The following is an 8,997-nucleotide window of genomic DNA, read 5'->3' on the forward strand; positions in this document are numbered from 1 at the left end:
TTCTTTTCTTTTCCTTTCCTCTTTCTTTCTTTCTTTCTTTCTTTCTTTCTAATAGAAGCCATCCTAATAGGCGTGAGGTGCTGCAGCCTTCTTAAAATCTAAGTACATCTGCAAACACATTTAAGCTCCCAGTAGCAGGTCTTTAGCCTGAAAGGCAGCCAGTTTTACTGAGGTGAACTTCTGGAATTTGTTCAGCTGCACAGACACTTACTCCTCTCCTTCCATCTGCTTATTCCTAGCAGAGCCCCACCAGTCACTTTTGAGTTGCTTCAGTGGTATAAATTCTCTCAATTCCTGCTGCCCAGCTGCTCAGCAGTATTCGATATATACTTCAAACCTTACTCTCCTTTCTTCACAAAAGGTAATTGATGGGGAACTATACACGGTTTACTTGCAGGAAAGAGCATAAAAGTAATAAGCAGGATGAGTGAAAAATAAAGTAAGAGAGTGAGGGCAGATTCTATAGACTCCTTGTAGTGCCAGCACAGCAAAGCTAAGTGAAGGAACACCTGGAAGGCCCCCTCTGCCAGCCACATCCCACATCACCCCATCAGCCCCTCACCTCCTGAGTCCTTTCCTGTTCTTAGAAAGATTTGGTGTTAGATCATTTCTCCCTTATTGCAGACGATTCTAAAAGTATTTCCAAAAACTTATGTGCAGGCTGATGGAAGGGGAGCTATGATTTAAATATTTTAATTTCACAATTAACTGTTTCTCTGGGCAAGTCAGTAAAGCTCACTACACCTGTTTTCTCAGCTTTGAAATGAAACTATTGGGGGATGCCTGGGTGGCTCAGTTGGTTAAGCCTGAGGCTTCAGCACAGGTCATGATATCGTGGCTCATGAGTTGGAACCCTGCATCGAGCCTGGAGCCTGCTTCGGATTCTGTGCCTGCTTCAGATTCTGTCTCTGCCCCTCCCCCACTTGCGCTATGTCTCTCAAACAAACAAAAGTTTAAAAATAAAATTAAAAAAAAAAAGAAATGAAACTATTGGACAAGAAGTCTTTAAGGAACTTGCCAGCTCAATATTTTAATTCCAAAACTTTTGATGATCCAAAAAACATTTCCTTTTATTTTAGAAATGTTTTATATATATCAAAACAATTGTCTTATTTTGCCCTCAGTGGTGACCTCATTTATATTGAGTAACTCTGAAAACCCAGAATCAGGTGCTTGTTGCTATTTATTCTCTGCCAGAAAATTGTAAATGTGTGTGTCTGCATTTGCAGAGAGCTGTGACTTCTCAGTCATTTGCCCTCTTATCCACCACTACCTCCAAATGTTTCGTTTCTAAAAGCACACACAAAAATGTCACTGAATTAAATGTAAATATAAAATGATACCTGGAAGCAAACATTATATCAAGTGTGTGCTCTGTGATACTAAAGGCTGTAATTGCTCATGTAGCACTCCCTTTTTTTCTCTCACTGTCAAATTCACTTTGCAAGCAATGTAAAAAGAGACAAAATTCAGAAATGTCATCAACTCCCACAGTATCACCATGATTGAAAGGTATTTATTAAGCCTTTTATTGTTATAGGCCAGGTGTTTTAATGGGTTTTCCAGTCTGATGAGAATCATTTCAGGATGCTGAGTCAAGGAGTATGAAACCTGGAATCACCCAGTTGTTTCTTTTTCTTTTTTTTTTTTTTAATGTTTATTTACTTATTTTGAGAGAGAGAGAGAGAGAGAGAGAGAATTCAGGGAAGGGGCAGAGAGAGAAGGAGAGAGAGAATCCCAAGCAGGCTCCATGCTGTCAGCACAGAGCCCAACACAGGGCTCGATCCCACGAACTGTGAGATCATGACCCGAGCCAAAATCAAGAGTCCGATGCTTAACTGACTGAGCCACCCAGGTGTTCCCACCCAGTTTTTTCTGACACACCTTTCAATTCATGTTACTGGGCATTTTTTAGAGTAAGTCACTGCCCACCTGCTACTCAATAAAAATAGTTTATTGAAAATAACTCTCTATACATGTTCATTCATTCATTCATTCATTCATTCATTCTGTGTTTTGGATAAACTTTAAAAAGAAGGTTAAACACGCTGCCCCTGAGTTGCTGTGTATGCTCTGGTTTGTCAGTAGTTGTTACCAAATGCAGAAGAGAATCTCATAGATAATTCTTAATTTTTAAACCCCTTTAACACTTACTTTGGCAGCATACAGCATACAGGATAGATTTAAATCAGGTAACTTACTTGAATGATTCTAAAATAAAGTTTGCCATTTCTCTAGGTTAAAAGTCCATGTTATCAGGACTCCTGGGTGGCCCAGTCATTTGGGCGTCTGACTTCTGCTCGAGTCATGATCTCATGGTTCATGAGTTTGAGCCCTGCATGGGGCTCTGTGCTGATAGCTCAGAGCCTGGAGCCCACTTCGGATTCTATGTCTCCCTCTCTGCTCCTCCCCCCCCCCACTCTCTCTCTCTCTCTCTCTCTCTCTCTCTTAGAAATAAATAAAAAACAAAAACAATTTTTTAAATAAAAGTCCATATTATCAATTATACTACTTGAATTTCAGTCGCAGGAAATAAATCACCGCCTATTTTGATCAGAAGAGCATTTAAATCGGAGAATTAGGGAATTGTTAGGGAGGCTGATAAGAGTGAGATAAGCTAGGTTCTTTCTAATGACTCCCAGAACATCACCACTGAACTGTTCTGGGAGAGGAGTGCCACACTCAGGAAGGTAAGGAATCAGAGCCTCCTCTGGAAGGATTGAGTTTAAGAGTACACTTGTTGGGGTGCCTGGGTGGCTCAGTTGGTTAAGTGCCAGTCTTTGGCTCAGGTCATGATCTCACGGTTTGTGGGTTTGAGCCTCACGTCAGGCTCTGTGCTGACAGCTCAGAGCCTGGAGTCTGCTTCGGATTCTGTGTCTTCCTCTCTCTTTGCCCCTCCCCTGCTTGCGCTCTGTCTCTCTCTCCCAAAAAGTAAATAAACATTTAAAAAAAAATTTTTTTTAAGAATATACTTGTGATCCAGGCAGGGGTCCGGAAGCTCCACTACAGCTGCCTTTTGACATCTGTGAAGCTATTCTCTGGACACCAAGATGCTATTGCAGAAAAACCCAGTAATTCCATGACCATGACAGTCAGGAGCACCTAAGAACTTGAGAAGGTGGTTCCAACCCCTTCTGCTTTCCCAATCTTGTATAATGCGCTGAATTGGTACAATTTGTTTCACACCCAGATCCAGCTGCAAGGGAGTAAAAGTGGAGGGCTTTTTTTTTTTTTTTTTTTTTTTTTTAGCACAGATAATCATTAACTATTACAAAACTGAATGTAATAAGTATTACAAAAGCAAAACCAGAATCTAGTAACAACACATAACAGGGTGGTCTGACTTTGTTTGCAAGGGTCAGAGACATTTTTTCCCCTGTATTTTTATAACAAATTGTATAGTCTCTTCTATACCTTGCCTTTTTCATTTAATAGAATATCTTGGAAATTATTATGTATCAAAACATAATGAGCTCTTACATCCTTCTTTTTTTTATATAACTGCAAAGCATTCTCTGATATAGATGTCCATAATTCATCTTACCATTCGCCTCTCACTGGACACTTGCATAGTACCCAGTGCTTTGCTATTACAAATGATGCTATGGTGAATAGTCTTGTATTTACATAATTTCCCATGTGTACGAGAATATCCATAGGATGAATTCCTAAAAGTAGAACTCCTTAGTCAGTGGGCATGTTGTTTCTAATTTCATTGTTGTTGTCATTTGTCATTTTTTAAAGAAAAAATATTTTATCCATTAGTTCATTTTTTGAATAATATACACACAGGGTAAAAAGATATAAAAAGGAACACGAAAGTGGGGAGTGGAAAGTAGATTTCCTTCATAGTGCATCCAGAGATATTCTATGTGTACACAAGCACATGGACACATGCATATCCATATATACCTACATAAAACATATGAACATATAAATTATTATGCAGAATTTCTCTTCTTTGGGCTGATAATTTTTTTCTGCGTATGGTGTATGGGAGTCAGGAGAGTTTTGCCAAGACATAGAGACCCCAGGCTTCAGTGTAGCATTGTGTCAGAAGCAATCCTTCATTATTGTTTCTTTTTTTTTTTTTTAACATTTTGTGGGTTTTTTGTTTTTGTTTTTGTTTTTGTTTTTGTTTTTTTTTTTGAGACAGGGAGAGACAGCATGAACAGTGGAGGGTCAGCGAGAGGGAGACACAGAATCTGAAACAGGCTCCAGGCTCTGAGCTGTCAGCACAGAGCCCGACCATTATTGTTTCATTTAGTGTCGGTGCATGGGCGTTCACTATGCCAGTGCAGTCATCTACAGGCAAGGATGGCCTGGATACGGGCCCTCCACAATCCTTCGTCTCAGATTTTCTAACAAGATTTTCTGTGTTTTGAGTACAGTAGTTATCATTGGGTCTGTCTTCTCCATAATCTGACAGTTCCCTCTGCCCCTCTCTTGGTTGAATCTTCTCTATCGTGTGGCCCCTATATATATATATATATTTTTTTTTCTTGCTTTACTCCCTTCATTTGGTGGAGCATATTTTGCAACAGTTTTCTGAAAAAGGGTCGATGAAGGTACATTTTTTGAGATCTTGGATGTCTGAAAATGTTTTTATTCTACCTTCCCACTTGATTGATAAAATGACTAGATATAGAATTCTAGATTAGGAATATTCTTCCTTCAGTTTTGAAGGCTTTGCTCCATTGACTTCTGGTTTTTAAGTGCTTGCTGTTGAGAAATCTGAAGCTCTTCTGATTCCTATGATGTGACCAATTTTTTAGTAGGATTTTCTTTTTGTTCCCAGTGAAACTTCACAATGACATGCCTCTGCATGAGTCTGATTTTTATCCATTCTTTTGCGCATCCAGTGGGCTCTTTCATTCTGGAAACCCTGAGTATTCTCTTGAATTATTCATTGCTGCTTTCTTCTCTTTTATTTAGATGTTGGATCTCCTGACTGGGTTCCACTTATCATTTCTCTCCTCTTTTCCTTCTTGTGCTCTTTTGCTCTGTTTTCTGGGAAATTTCCCCAATTTCATCTTCCAAAATTTCTTTTGAGTTTTTTTCAATGCTGTTATCATGTTTTCAATTTTAAAGATCTCTTTTGTTGTTGTTCTTTGAATTTTTTCATAGCATGCATTGAGTAGACTCTTCTCATTTCCTTAAGAATATTTATACAGTATTTTTATTTTTTATTTATTTTTTTAAAGTCTATTTATTTATTTTTGAGAGAGAGAGAGACAGAGAAAGGGAGGGGCAGAGAGAGAGGGAAACAGAATCCCACTGTCAGCACAGAGCCCGATGTGGGTCTTGAACTCACAGAACTGTGAGATCATGACCTGAGCAGAAATCAAGAGTTGGATGCTTAACCCACTGAGCCACACAGGCACCCTAATATAGTATTTTTAAAATATGTTTTATTTTTCCTAAAAGGGCTCTTTCTTCTAAGTTGCTTTTTTTCTATTTCTTTGCTTTGGTCTTCATCTTACATGTTAGAGTCTTTCTTCAGATGTCTGGTAATTAGTTGTCTGTTCATGATTTAAAGTGACAGACTAGGGGACACCTGGCTGGCCTGGTGGGTAGAGCATGAGACTCTTGATCTTGGGGTTGTGAGTTCAAGTCCCATATTTGCTATAGTGCTTACTTCAAAAAAATTTTTTTAAATAAATTAAAAAATAAAAAGTAAATAAAGTGAAGGACTAATTTTCTGGGGTATTGTTCCATTTGGTGTTAGGGGTATGACTTACACAGATGTGTGCATTTACCAAAACTACTCAAGTACATTTAAGATGTGTGCATTTCAATACTGTATATAAATTATGTAGTGTATAAATAAAAATATCTCTTAAATAAAACTAAAAGCAAGTGAGGAATTAAAACACTAGAAGCTCTAAGCAAGTGTGTAGGACTTACCAAGCTATAGGTTTACTTTTGGGACATCTGGGTGGACCGTTGGTTGGTATAGGACCCAACCCTCAGTGGGGCCTAGCACTCCTGTCCTGACACTTTTTTTTTTCTCCATAGGGAATAAACCCCCAGGCTCTGCTAGGATAAAGGAGGGCAGTTACCCAGCAGTGTGGAATGGGGAAGGAGTTCTAAGGATCTAATTGCTTCTCAAACATCTTTCACCTAGTCCTCCTTATTTTGGCTTAATGTCTATGCACTCCAACTCCAGTATTACTAATACAAGTTCTTGAAACTTCTGAGAATCCTGTAATATAAATTGGTTTTTTCCTCTGCTTCCTCACTGCCACTGTCCAGCTTCCAAAATATTATTGTTCTTACCTCCTTGTTTTCCCAGCTCCAGAAGGTTTATGTATTTTGTTAAAAAAAAAATGTCTCTTTATTTATTTATTTTTGTAGGGTTTCAAGAAGAAGAAAAGTTAGATGTGTATTCAGTCAACTGTCTTAACTCAGGTGTCAGGAAATCAGAAATGTACTTTTTAACTCTCCAGCTTCTGCAGTACAGTTAAGTCCTCTATAAGGAGTTTGGAGTGGATTCTAAAAGTTACTCACCAAAGCTATCGTAGTTTATCCCTTTGGCCACTCACCATCTACACATACTCTTCTACTGCCACTTTAAGTTCTAAACAACACTAGCAATCCAAACGTGCTTTCACCAAACAAAATGCAATGATCCTTTGTGCAAGTGAAAACATGCTCAGTATCTCTCTGAAGGGAAGATTAAAAAGTCCCCTTCCTTGGACCTCTCTCTGGGTAATGTTTATTTATCCAGTTCAGGAACAGTATCTCCTGGATGTCCTGTAACCTAAGAACTAAATGATAAAATTAATCACCCACAACATACCTTATAAGAAGTAGTAAGGAAGAGGGGGGACTGGTTATTTAATTATGGGTGTGTGAGGAAGAAAATATGGGTGGCTGCTGTAGTCTTACTTTCTGCATCTGGGCACGAGACCACAGTTGGTATTTATAATTTCCTTCCCTTGTACCAGCAATTCAGCTGTTTGGGGTTCATTTTGTCTGTGAATTCAATTAGCAGCAGGGCTAGACATTTCAGACTGCCAACAAAAAATTTTTAAATGGGTCCTCCCTTTTCCTTTGTTATTTTCAAAATGCAAATCTCCAGCTTCTGCCTTTGCAGGGATAGTATTGATATTATTGATTCCTATGAAGCGAGAAAAGCAAACGGGTCACGTGTTGTACTTTCCTGTGTAGATGGACTCCCAGGTGAAAATCACAGCTGGACAGCCGAGCACTTATAGAAAGTTAAGCAAAAATAGATTCATTTACCAATGGAAGGAAGATGGACATGCCTTGGATTGAAGGCTAGAAAACAGTAAGGTTGCCACTGTTATCCAAATTGTGAAGGTTGACCTTGTGTTCAGGAAAATCACCAGCCTCAATCCAGAGATGGTCAGCAGGGATAGTCCCAAGCAGAATTAAGGTAGTCCTCAAAATGCAGTTTGGGAAGGGTAGTAAAATTTATTTTGGTGCTCTCCTTCCTCCTTCACCAGCTTCAGCTTCCCTTTCTCTCCCTGGCTTGCATTGTATTTGTACCAATCTCTGCTAAGACATTAGCTGTTTATAATATGTCTTCTGATAAAAGATTGGTATAACCTCTTAAACAGGTGTTTGCATTTCAATAGAGTATTCTTCAAAATGGAAAACGTTTCAAAATTAAAAAGAATAGAACTTTACTGATAGAATGTACATGATGGGATTAATCTGCCCCACACTCACTTGACTTTGACAGAAGTTTCCACTAGCCTATAAAGCCATTCCACTGAATTTATCTCTAATATAGATTATAATTAGTGGTGGGGATATGTTATATTCACATCTCCTGACATCTGGCCCTCATTCAGACTCTATTGTTATTGAGTTCAAAGGTGGCTTTATTTATAGTTCTATCTATTAAGCTCAAAATTTGTGGATGGTGGTTAACTTGGATGTTTAAGACATAGCACTCTAGATGGTCAACACAGATTATATCTCGTACCATCCAACCATTTTCCAAATTCATATCTGGTCACTAGGAGAACTGGCTCAGGAGCCAACGGTAATGTTCTTGGGTCCCTTTTATCTGGCAATATAAAAACACTTCTTGGTGCTGTTTTCACATTGGGAAACTCTTCAGCAAGGTTGAGTTGAGAAATCAGTGATGAGTGAGCAAAAGGCAAGCTGAGGGTGAAACACAAGCTAACACCCCCTTGTGGGATATGTGTGACATTCCTCAGGCACTCCTGGCTGCCCAAGAACAAAGGAAAGGGAAAAACAAGTGGTTAACTAATAGAGATCACAATCATGCAAGACGTGAGTCTCCATCAGTTTGCAACTATCTTAATGGTTTACAAGAAGAAAGCAATTTTGTCAATAGCCAAACCTCCAGAAACCTATAGACTCAATTTCCTGAGACCCTAACATTACTCTCCCCTCTGTAGGATACAAAATCTTAACCATCAGTCACCCCTCACACTTATAATGCAGCTCTTTCTGCCCAAGGGTCTGACCTCATGCTATAATTAAACCATCTTTTTGCACCAAAAGCATCTCAAGAATTCTTTCTTGGCCATTGGCTCCTGAACCCCACTTCAAACTATGATTCAGTAGACAGAGAAGGACAGATTAGGACCTGAGGTCCCTGGGTGGGGAAAAACACCTATTTTGGAACAATGTTGGGAGTGTCTGACCACAGTAAACCCCTTCAGGCCTAAGGTTCCTGTTAAGAATGTAACAGACCTCACCAACTCCCCCTGAGGTTTCCCCTCAGGAATTTGACAAAAGACCTAAATATGGCCATACAGTCAATCAGGAATGGACAAGCCAGCACCTAGAGCTATCAAGCCAATAAGGGTAGAACCTGAGAAGGAACAAGGAGAAAGGGAGGGGGAGGGCTGACCAGAACCTTATAAAACAAGGACCCTTGCCTATAGTCCTCGGGCATTCACTTTCAAACGTCGTGTCTCTGTAAAGAGAGCTTTCCCACTATTCTTCTTTTCTAATCTTATACTCTAATATACTCTAATCTTTTCTAATCTT

This window comes from Herpailurus yagouaroundi, unplaced genomic scaffold (genome assembly GCF_014898765.1).
Source record: "Herpailurus yagouaroundi ecotype Mexico unplaced genomic scaffold, PumYag 210, whole genome shotgun sequence".
Classification (NCBI taxonomy): domain Eukaryota; kingdom Metazoa; phylum Chordata; class Mammalia; order Carnivora; family Felidae; genus Herpailurus; species Herpailurus yagouaroundi.